General features: G+C 45.3%; 1 protein-coding gene across 1 annotated transcript in view; it reads left to right on the top strand.

The window, feature by feature from the left end:
• Positions 1 to 12,140, top strand: part of LOC142027761 (A-kinase anchor protein 1, mitochondrial-like) — a 312,309-nt gene that overhangs the window by 169,119 nt on the left and 131,050 nt on the right. The window lies entirely within an intron of this gene.

Consider the following 12,140-nt stretch of genomic DNA (forward strand, 5'->3'; position numbering starts at 1 on the left):
AACAGTGGATGCCTGGGTTTTGGCAGGTTGGTTTGCTGTGGGGCACCACTTGTACCCTCGATTTGCCTTCACACATGCGTCCTTGTACTAAAAAAGGAAAATTGCCAGTCATGACGTTATACTATCCACAGGGCAATAGAGTGCACTGCTTGTAAGAGCATTTAATACAGCAAATAATCCTTAAATATCTTGATTTTTTGACAGTTTAGTCACGTGCTTAGAGTCTGACCGCCAACACAATCTAACAAGAAGAACTATTAAGATAAGTAGAGATGCATTTAAAAAAGTGGGGGTTCTCTTTCCTCTCCTGAGGGTTTATCACCCAGAGCAGGCTGAAGTTCTGATCCTGCAAACTGCTCCCCAGTGCTTGAATGCTCACTCTGGGAAACAAATTCTTTGGCAGGTCCAATCTTTGTTTACTTTCTAGTTTGAATGAAATGAAAGCAGACGTTTAGCAATAAATGCAGCATGATGCTCCTTTACCTCATACTCCTTTTCCTCTAATAGATCTGTACCTTAGACTAGTTGAGGATATTCTTTCCCAAAGCAGGCACTGAAAACCACTTAACCGTTTAACTGTGAAACACGTTACCACATCAGGTGTGTGCCGTTGGTGGAGCGGAGACTCCCCGGCCACCCAGCGCTGTTTTGCCTGCTTGTTACTTGCTACAATAAACCTTGATTGGATTATCCCCGGGCTGGCGTACAAATTTTCATCATAACTTATAACAATTTGGTGCCGTGACTCGGATAAGGTTAACTTCGTTTGGAATCTAAACTCTGGGGAGGCGCCCCATCCTTGGATGGCCCCGGAGTGGACGATATCCTTTCCAAGACCCTTACCTCCGAACTCTAAATTTGGCAAGCAGGCAAAAGAACACTGCAGTACCCCATAATTTTCGTGCACGAGGATCCGGACGAAGACTCCAGGTTAAGTGAGTATTGAAAGCGTTTCCCGTTCAGTCGGGGTGGGTTTCCCAAAGTGTGCATAAACGAGACGCTCCCGAGAGGAGCAAAGTGAGTGCGGACCCTCTTGTAGTGCGGTTCTCATTTCCCACGAGGGCATGAGCCACGAACGAGGGGCACGTGTGTGTGTGTGAGAGAGAGGCACTTCGGAAGATGGGGCAGAAGAAAAGCAAGCCTTCTGACTCCATGGTGGGTTCCCCGGGGTGTAGGTCGCCTGGGAAGAGGGATGACTCCATAGGGAATCCTAAGGTCAGTCTCCCTATGATACCGCCAGATAGTCCTTTAGGGTAATGATTGCCCATTGGGATGACTGGCTGCCCAGACAGGGCAAAAGCAGAGAGAAAATGATATCTTAATGCATACAGGGGTGGGGTGGTAAACAAATTAGAGGAGATCAGGTATTTCGGCCTGTTTTGGGGACGTTTGACGATTGGATATGTCAAGCCTTAAACATATATGTAAATTCTAAGGAACCCTTGAGTTTAGAAGAGAGTGAATATGCTCATTTATGGATAAAATTAGATACCCAAATCCATGTATTTGCTCTAAGTGAAAAGAACCATAAAAAAAAAAAAAAAAAACAACTAAAAACCCCGAAGAACTTCCCACACCTCCTCCCCCTTATGTTCCCCCTACACTCGCACCTGACCCAACCCCCCCCTTCCTCCTCTTCCCCGACAGCCCCAGCCCCAGACTTAGACCCTCCGAGTTCCCCTGAGGAGAACAGGGGAATAACGAGGAGTCAGACCAGAAAGAAAAGCAGTTAGAAGAAAGATTATACCCCTTGAGAGAAATAGCTATAGGGGGTCCACAGCCTGGCATGGGATTTGTGTCAGTACCTTTGAATTCCGGAGATGTAAGGGAATTCAAGAAGGAGATGGGGAACCTTTTAGAAGGCCCCTTGGGAGTATCCGAAAGGTTGGACCAGTTTTTGGGTCCTAATATATATATACCTGGGAAGAGTTACAGGCAATTTTAAGTATACTATTCACAACAGAGGAAAGGGAAATGATTCGAAGAGCAGGAATGAGAGTTTGGGATCAGCAGCACCAACACGGTCCAGGCGCAGATATTAAATGGCCACTACAGCGGCCAAACTGGGATAACCAAAATGCAGAACATAGAACTCATATGGCAGATCTGCGCATTATAATTGTTCAAGGCATTAAGGAATCTGTTCCTCGAGGACAGAATATTAATAAAGCATTTAGTGAACACCAGAAGAAAGATGAGACCCCCACTAAATGCTTAAAGAAGATTAGGGGAGTCAGGGGATCTATTTGCTGGGGACCCCTAAGAAAACAGAGCCCTTGATAAAATTAAAATTACGTCCCCAGCATCAAGAAGTAGAGTTCCTTGTGGACTCTGGGGCAGAGAGATCTAGTGTCCAGTTAGTGCCCCGAAGATGCACACTGTCCTCGGAGAAATTACAAGTAATAGGAGCAAAAAGGGAACCGTTTCAGGTACCACTAATAAAGGGAGTAAAAATAGAAGCTCCATCTCGACTTGGAATAGGATCCTTTTTGTTGGTACCTGAAGCAGAATCTAATTTACTGGGAAGAGATTTAATGATTGAATTGGAAATTAATTTGGAAATAAAAACCAAAGAAATAGCAGTAAAATTGTGTGTCTTGACAACGGAGGATGAAGCTAAAATTAACCCCGAAGTGTGGTACACTCCAGAGTCAGTAGGACGATTAAACATTGCTCCATTTGAAGTCACTATTAAGAACACGGAAATTCCAATTAGAGTCAAACAATATCCCATGGCACAAGAAGGTAGACATGGATTACAGCCTGTAATCGAAAGGTTGTTACAGCAGGGATTATTAGAACCTTGCATGTCACCACACAATACCCCCATTCTGCCCATAGAGAAGTCAGATGGCTCCTATCGCTTAGTTCAAGATTTAAGGGAAGTAAACAAAAGAACTGTTACCAGGTTTCCAGTCGTAGCTAATCCGTATACGTTGTTGAGCCAACTTTCCCCGGAATTGAAGTGATACAGTGTTATAGACTTGAAAGATGCCTTCTGGGCTTGCCCCTTGAAGGAGGAATGTAGAAATTATTTTGCCTTTGAATGGGAAGATCCAGAAACCCACCGGAAACAACAATTAAGGTGGACTGTACTTCCACAAGGATTTACAGAATCACCAAATTTGTTTGGGCAAGCTCTGGAACAAGTACTAGAAACTTTTGAATCAACCTCAGAGGTAACTTTAGTGCAGTATGTAGATGATCTGTTGTTAGCTAGGGAAGATCAAGAGACTGTTAGAAATGAGAGCATTAGATTATTGAACTTTTTAAGCCTGAAGGGGTTCAAGGTTTCAAAGTCTAAATTACAGTTTACTGAAGAGGAAGTAAAATACTTAGGACACTGGCTGAGTAAGGGAACTAAGAAATTAGATCCTGAACGAGTGAATGGTATCTTATCCCTCCAGGCACCAACAAGCAAGAGACAGATAAGGCAGTTGTTAGGACTTTTAGGGTACTGTAGACAAGGGATTGAAAATTACAGCAACAAAGTGAAGTTTTTGTATCAGAAATTAGTAGGAGTAAGATTAATAAAACGGACTCAGAAGGATGAACAGAGTCTAGAAAGCCTCAAAGCTGACCTTGTAAATGCTCCGGTATTAAGTTTACCCGATACTAAACGACCGTTTTATTTGTTTGTGAATGCAGAAGGAGGAACAGCCTTTGGGGTATTAACCCAAGAATGGGCTGGAAAAAAGAAACCTGTAGGTTATTTTTCCAAATTATTAGATCCAGTTAGTAGGGGATGGCCTACTTGCCTACAAGCTATAGTAGAAGAAACATTTGACTAAATTAATCATTGAAACTAAAATGAACCGGATAAAATGTTTACCATTAGCACTATTAAATGTAAGGACGCAACCCAGAGCAAACACTGGGATCTCTCCTTTTGAAATGTTATAGGGGATGCCCTATGACCTAGAAATGCCGATTGAACACCCAAAGATAGAAGAAAAATTCTTACAGGAGTATATCATTAAACTCATGAAGAGACGGCAAGAACTAATAAAGAAGGGACTGATAGTGCAGAGGCCACCATTAGATATTGCAATACACAAAATTATGCCTGGAGATAACGTATTGATCAAAACTTGGAAAGAATCATCTCTAACTCCCTGTTGGGAGGGACCGTTTCTTGTTCTGCTTACTACAGATCCTGCAGTCCGGACTGCCAAAAGAGCATGGACTCGTGCAAGCAGAATCAAAAGACCAATGCAGAATTCTCACTGGGAGGCGACCAGAGACCCTGACAGCTTGAAAATTAAGTTCCGAAGAAAAGCGGATGAGTGAGGCTATCTTTTGTAAAGATCCTCACTGTATATGTTATCCCTTTGTATGTTACAGGTGTAAACTCTGTAGAGAAAAGTGGTGGACACATTGCTCCTATGGGTATTCCCCTCTAGTGGTATTTGCCACGAATGTTATTATTACAAACGGGAATTAACTGAGCAAGCATTACGTGTGGGAGTATCAACCGGGAAAATTACAAAGGACTCCAAAGAGTGGTGGGATATTTTTGCTAAAGGCATAAACCCTGAGAGGTGTTGTCTTTACGCCAACGAGCCGTGTTCAACGAAGGCTGAAATACTGCCAATATCTTGCAGACGAACAGTGGTCAGAGTGGGGTGGGGAGCTTAGAAAGTGAAGGATAAAAACTGGGACGCATATAAGTCAAAGCGAATCAAATATAAAGGAGGTTCCCCTGAAGAATACGACTGCTGCCGAGAAGATGGTACACCTCACTGCTCTAAGCAACAGAGTAGGCAGAGAAGAAGGCAGAGACGTACTGCTGTTCGGATTAAAGTTGATGAACCACCTCCAGAGAAGGCTCACGGAGCCTCTTGACTTATTACTCCCAAACAAAACGTCCTCAGAGCTTCCCCGAAGTCTCCCATCTCTCACCAGGGGTAAAGACAAAAACCAAAATGATTATCAACAACCTCGGAATACCTGTCGCAAGGGTAAGGGTACACCACTTTTCTTGAACTTAAGATTAAGCATTTGGATGATAAGACTGTTACTAATGCTGATAGGGATAACCCAAGGTAAAGGGAACCCCCACCAACCTTATAAATGGACGCTCTATAGGTGGGAGGATCAAATGATATTACAGCAAGTAATTGCTACCGGGGCCCCAAGTTTTAATCAATCGTTATGTCAACTCGTACCCAGAGACCCATGTCTACATAACTTAGGCTTTTAGTTTTGTCCTAGTTCTCATAATGTTAATATTAACCTTTGCACCTTGTATATTGAATAGAATTACTGGATTGATAAAAAATCGATTAGAAGCTGTACACCTAATGTTGATAAGAAGACACTATAAGCACCTAGAAGAAGACGAAATTGTTAAAGAAACTCCCCTTCTCTCCCTAGCTCGAGAAGCTCTTGCCCAGTTTGAGGAACAAAATAAGAAAAACAAAAAGGGGGAATTGTAATAAACTTTGCATAACCAATTTGTTCATCAAACCTGTTGATTGTTAAAATATATTGATCTCTACAACTTAGTAACTAAGCTGCTTTTAACTGTAATAACCACAGTAACAAGTGCAGAAACTAGATATTGAGCTAAGTAAGCAGGATGAGCCAGTCTTGATTACCTTATCATATAGCTCCTCAAGAGCAGTTTTCTGAGAAAATAAGGAACTGGTCCCAGAAACCGGCCAAGGCCGATTCCGTGGCTTGGATAGATAAACTTGAGGGAGTGTCCCCTTGGAACTAATCGTAATACCTCTCGGAACTAATTGTAATACCTCTTGGAATTAATTTTAATGCAAAGCGGGAATAGGTCATGCATATGTATAGGCGTACCTGCAACTCCCATACATATGTAACACTTAACTGTTTAACTGTCAAACACGTGACCACATCAGGTGTGTGCCGTTGGTGGAGCGGAGACTCCCCGGCCACCCAGCGCTGTTTTGCCTGCTTGTTGCTTGCTACAATAAACCTGGATTGGTTTATCCCCGGGCTGGCATACAAATTTTCGTCGTAACTTATAACAAAGACGCAGCGTGCCTTGTGGCAGGATCACCATCGCAAGTGTATCGCTTGCATTCATCTCCATCTTAATCTGCCGGCTGGCACTTGCTCCCTCCAGGCTGTAGCCGGGATAAAAGCGATGCAGTTTACAAGAAGCACAGCACCGTGTGAGCCCGCTGTGTATTTATAAAAACGGCTACAAATACTAAAGCTCTGCAGGGACCGCTGACCCACACAGAGGCTGTGTTTTCTGAAGAGGGAGTCTGTGTGAAACCCACAAACCCAGGACTGCGACCCCCCTCACCCTGCCCCTTCTCTCCTTCCCTCAGCCGGGCCCGGCTCCCACACCCCCACGCCCGCCCAAGGGCCTCGCTCGCCTCACGGGCAGCCCCAGCCCTCACCTCAGCCGGGCCGCAGCTGGAGCAGAGACTGCAGAGACCAACATGGCCGCCCGGCAGCCCCGTGCCCCAGGACTACAGCTCCCAGCATGCCCCGGGAACCACCAGGGCCCCCGGCAGCCCCGTGCCCCAGGACTACAGCTCCCAGCATGCCCCGGGGCGCTCCTTCCTGCTGCCTGACCCTGCAGGGACACCGGCCCCGGCCCGGCCCCGGCCCCCGCAGGCCTCATGGCCGCCTGCCTGGGGGAGGACGAGGGCGAGGGCGAGGACGAGGATGAGGACAAGGAGGAGGGGAAGGACAAAGGGGCAGGACGATGAAGCCCCGTGGGGCAGGAACCTGTGAGTCAGGTTCCCTTCTGCACTCAGCATGAAAGGCCTTGTGAGATATTGTCCTGACACAAAGAACCCCAAACATTCATGAAATGCAAATCAGACCCATACCTCCAATCCCACATGTAATGAGGTAAGAGAGATTTTACAATAGCCAATATATTTTCAGCCTGTATCTCAAGATAAGATGATAGCTTTTTCACAGACTTTGAGCAATACAAAAACCAGGACTAAAACACCCTACCAAACACCACAAGATCCAAGATAAAAATCACAATTTTTGCTGGGTAACATCAACACCACCTTTTTTCTTTCCTTCTTGAAAGACTTCCATTCCTCTACCGATTTTAGTATTTTCCCGTGAAACAAAAGTGTTCTAGATGCTTGTCTTATAAAAAGGCTTTAGTGAATAACTCTAGTTTTAAAGATTACAACCAAATGATCTTTTTCTTCTTTCCTGCTGAGATTCCTGACTTTTGTAAGCCTCTGGATTTCACCTCTACTGCAGGAGAACAATAAAAAACTTCTTGCTTACGAATTTTTAAAATGTGAAATGCAAGTACAAGATGAATAGAATTTTGAACACACACTATTACACTATGAGCGATTACCCACAAAAAGTAGGGAACACATACAAATGCTTAGGCGTTTAAGATGATTGCTACCCCTGTCTCACAAAGCCGTTTTTTTCCTGCTGCTTTATTCCACATTCCCTTGGTTGTAAGTTAGTTCGGTGCATCCTTCTTTTCACTGTAGCTGTTTTCTTCCTTCAGAAATGAAGGGAAAAAACCTATGTATGTTCTTTCTGTTTATCCATCGGTAACATACCTATAGCTCCTCTGCTAATTTTTTTTAAACTTTTTGTGCCTTGAATTCACTTAAAGTGTATATTCCATATAAACCCCATTTTCCCTTTATAAACTATAAATAACTGCTATATCAAATCTTGTTGACTGGGTATATGGATTTCTGATATTTTGGTTTATGAAACAAAAGCAGCCACCTGAAAACTTCACAGTGTTTCATGTCTAATTGCCTGAGTTATTTAACTGTCACCTCACTTCACTTGCTTCAGGAATGATACGTGAGGATGTACTTACTGATTAAAATGACAATTAAGGTAGGTTACCATCACATATCTGTACGAAACTTTGAACATGCTGTGTTTCTCAGCTTTTACAAATGCTGCTATATTTACATGCAACATAGCTGAAATTTGACCATGAAAAATGTATCCCTCACACATAACAATACAAAGTGTTGAGTGAGGCACATTAAAACAAAGATGTGTTCACCTAATTCTAATGTCTTTATAGTTTAAAAATCACCTACTAAAAAGCTATGAATGTTTTGCCTGTGAATACAAGAATTAGCTGCTTTTTTTTCCTCCAAAGAAAGCAACAGGCCTGCCTGCCAGTTTCCCGGCAATTGCAGTTGGTATTTGAACAAGCTTTCTCCTTCTGAATACAAAAGAACAATTAACTTGAAATCTAGAAGTGAGACTAGAGTAAGGGGGTATATACCCACTACAATCTATTGCAAAGCCATCTGCAAGGTTCCACATGAGATGATTGTTTTGTACAGAACAAAAAATAAATAAACAAAAAAGCACACGCAGCATTCACTTCACCTCCAGACTTCTAAATGAAAAGATGTATGTAACCTGGGATGCAGTGAACTATCTAAGGGAAATCGGGCCTGATAATCAACCTCTTTCATGTTTGTCTTACAAAAGCAAGGCTTATCTTTCTATTTGTTTGACAGACCCCAATTAGAATGAGTCCCGATTTTAACATGAGTTCTGCAGAACAAAACTCCAGGTAGTTGGGTGTTTGTATTGCAATTCTCACTCCAGATCAGCCCTCTTCTATTTATTGAGGAGCAGGTGCTGAGAGAGAAAGCAAAATGTATTGCCTTGTTTGGAACAACAACATCATCCTTAACAATGATGTACCTTCATGAGTAAATTGACTCATGTGGGTAACTTCTAACTTGGCTGCATAATTATGCAAGCAACTTCATGGGATTAGTGGCATAAGTAAGTGCTCACTAGAGTAACAAAAAGGGCTTCATACATTAACATTGTTTTTCTTTCCCTTCAATGTAAGGCTCCTGTAACTTGTAATGCAACACAACAGCAAGCAAACATCAAGAAAAAAAACCAAAACAAACAGAAAACCCCAAATATGGGCTAACTTAACAGAGTATGCAGGCAGTAAAACTTCTTAGTCAGAATCATCCTGGCAAGACGGCCATTCTGTAGGATGAGCTAGCATGAACTGTCCAAAGAGTAACCGCAGTGTGCACTGTTGCTATCCTAGCAGGAACTCTGCTGCACACAGTGAATTTTTCCTGCTGGAAAATGTCAATTGTATCCCAAAACATTGTGTTTTCATGTGTAAGTACTTTACCAAAAAAAATTGTACTCAGTGGTTTATCATATTTAGTTCACATCCCACATTTCTCATGTCGTTAGAGCTTATGGGACTGTTATTTACTCACAAAAGCCTACTGAAGTGATGTTAACCTGTACACTGTAGTGCATTGCTTCTACTTCTGAAGACAAAGTCCAAATAAAAGGCAGGAATGCCCTTCATTGCAGAGGAAAAAATACAGCTGCCACAGTGATTCCTTCTGTTGCTCCTGATGCTGTATATATTAACATCAACATCTGCTGACATTGGCAAAGAGCAACATGGAACTAGACTTACCATCAAGAAATCATGTTTTTGTGTGATAAATAGGCAGCAGCAGCTGTTTTTACAGCTGGGAGATTTCATCTAACTGCGGGACCAGACACAGTCACTTCTTGGACATTCCAGATTGTCTTGAACAGTGCTAGAATGAACAGAGAACAGAAAGAAATGCTGAAATTGCAACTTTTCTTATGGTAAGTTGCAGTATTATTGGCATTCTTCTGAGTCTTCTTCCACGTGCTGCCCAATTCTTTTTTTGTGTGCTGTACTATGAGAATGTCTTCAAGGCACCTTGATAAAGGACATGCTCAGGACTACACTTCTCTCAGATTCTGTGCTTGACTGCTTCCTCTGTGTTCCCGACCAGTTAAGTTCTCAAGGTTATACCCCAGCTTCATCCCACTGGCCCAGAATAGGAGAACCACAAATTACAGTAACTTTTCTGGGTATGACGGGAACAGGCAGCCCCACGCTCACCGTGCAGCTCATCTCCACACATTTTCTTGACACGCTTTTCTGACTGCAGCACCATGAGCGCTTGGAAAGCCTCTCCTGCTTGTTTTGCCTGCCAACAAACCACTTCAAAGACTTCAGCCCTCTGTTGTCTGCTCACATGCTACCCCACGGGATGGCCACGTGCTCGTACCTGTAATGCACTCACAGAAGAGGATCGAGAGGGCTGTGAAAGTGGTACCAGCTGCAGGTGAAATGACTTATGTAAGGGATTTTTCTATTTGGAGAAGATCATAAAACAATAATATTTTGGGCTACCAATAAAAAGACAGTTTTGTGATAAAATAGGAAGTTTTAGGCTCCCTTCCTCCCTCCAAACAGTGAGCAGCAGCCTCTAGACAGGAGCATGGAATAGTCCTGACCAGAGTCAGCATTGCATCACATGGACCTGGTCTAAAATAGCTCTAACAAAATCCCAGCCTCAGAGGAGAAAGCAGCAGCAGCAGCAAAGATAAATCCTGTGATTATAACCAGAGTGAGGTTGTAAAGTCAGTATCTCTCTTCAGGAAAGTGACCATTAAGACTATGGCTTCAGTTTCTGTCCTGGGGCCTTTTCAAGCTGGTTAGGTCATTGTTTTAGAAGTTTGAGGTTTATTCAGGAAGAGATCAATTCACGAATGGATCATATATTTTAGCTGATCAAGAGAATAAATGGCACATGGCTATGTCTGTTAGTGTGTGAGCCCATGTCCGTAGAAGCCCCGTCGACAGCTTCACCAAGATTACCTTCTCACAAGGCCATTCTTCAATGACCTTCAGACGGTTCAAAATACACAGCCTATCTTAATGCCACTATCCAGGAGAGGATGTTTGTCCCAGCTAGTGTTGCATGGTCTGAGAGCTGTCTTTCTCAGGGACGAATCGTCTAGGGTGAAAGTGGTTTTCGTCTTAATGAGGGCAGAGCAAAAGTGTGATGCTGCACAGACTCTCCCTCTCGTGGGGAGGGAGGTCCATATTGGTGTCTGGGTCCAGACCATGACATTCCCTTTCTCTTGCAGTGTGAAGTGTTGAGGCACACAGAGCAATGCAGAAAGCACAAAACACCAAGTTACCGTTACCAAGTTGGAAACTGTATCTGCACCCTATCAGCATGGTCATCTTCTTTCTCACTGTCCCATGCCAAGAGAGAGCCTCCCCAATTTGACCACTGCTTTGGCTAGAGAAAACCCACACAATTCTAATCCTCATCGCAGTGGCACAGGGAGATGTGCATGAAGGGCGGGAATGGGAAGGGTGCTACATAGACAAGCAAGGGGAATCCAGGGATAGCCACACACTTGTGACTAAGACACAGTGGCTTAGGGAAATGCACAGTTCTGGGGCATGAAGGTCCTAGCAAGAAAGACTGCAGAAGTCCCAAGCCCTTCCCCTCTGCTCTGTCGAGCCCTGGGCTCCCCAGTGCCAGGCAGAGACGGCCACATTGGAAAGAACTCTCCCCCCAGTGCCCCTCCCACTTTCCGTTGGGCTTAGAATGTTGGTCGTTGGGCTTAGAATGTTGGTCGTTGGGCTTAGAATGTTGGTCGCTGGGCTCGGAATGTTGGTCAGTTGGAGCCCACGGCCGCCAGAGACAGCAGCACGGAGCTGTGCTGGCACGCAGGAGCGCTGGGAGGAGGCAGGATCTGACCGAGCGGCACCGAACCGGCACCGGCACCTCGCCTCCCATCCCCGCTGTCGCCGACTGGCCCGCGTCCTCGGTCCACGGCGAGGGTCCTCCTCTCCCGGGCAGGATGGGCCAGGCCAACTGCTGCTGCGGCTCCAGGTGAGCTCTCCCTGTGCCTCGGGGGCACGGCCGGGACCCGCGGTGGCAGCGGCCTTTCTCATGCCCGCCGCTCTCTGCTCTGCAGGGAGGCTCTCGCCGACGCCGAGGCGGTGCTGAGCGTGGACGTGCGGCTGACCCGGGGCCGCAAGAGGAGCGAGAGACGCCTTCTCCTCCTCCAGGAGGAACTGGTGATCGCCAAGTTGCAGTAAGACCCTCAGAGCCCAGCTGCCTTTCCCCCAGCCCTGGCCCTGGCCCCAGCCCCGGGACACCCCGGCCCCAGCCCCAGGCCCCGGCCCCTTGGTGCTGGATGCGCCCATCGATGTCTGTCCCAAGGGCAGGTGGGGGACAGGGCTCGGCCCGGGGGGACCCCGAGGAGGACACCCCCAGCTCACCGCCTGCCTCTCCTCTCTGCTCTCTGCAGACGCGGCACCAGCCTGCGCCCACAGCTCCGCCTGGCCCTGG

This window comes from Buteo buteo, unplaced genomic scaffold (assembly GCF_964188355.1).
Source record: "Buteo buteo unplaced genomic scaffold, bButBut1.hap1.1 HAP1_SCAFFOLD_55, whole genome shotgun sequence".
NCBI classification, from domain to species: domain Eukaryota; kingdom Metazoa; phylum Chordata; class Aves; order Accipitriformes; family Accipitridae; genus Buteo; species Buteo buteo.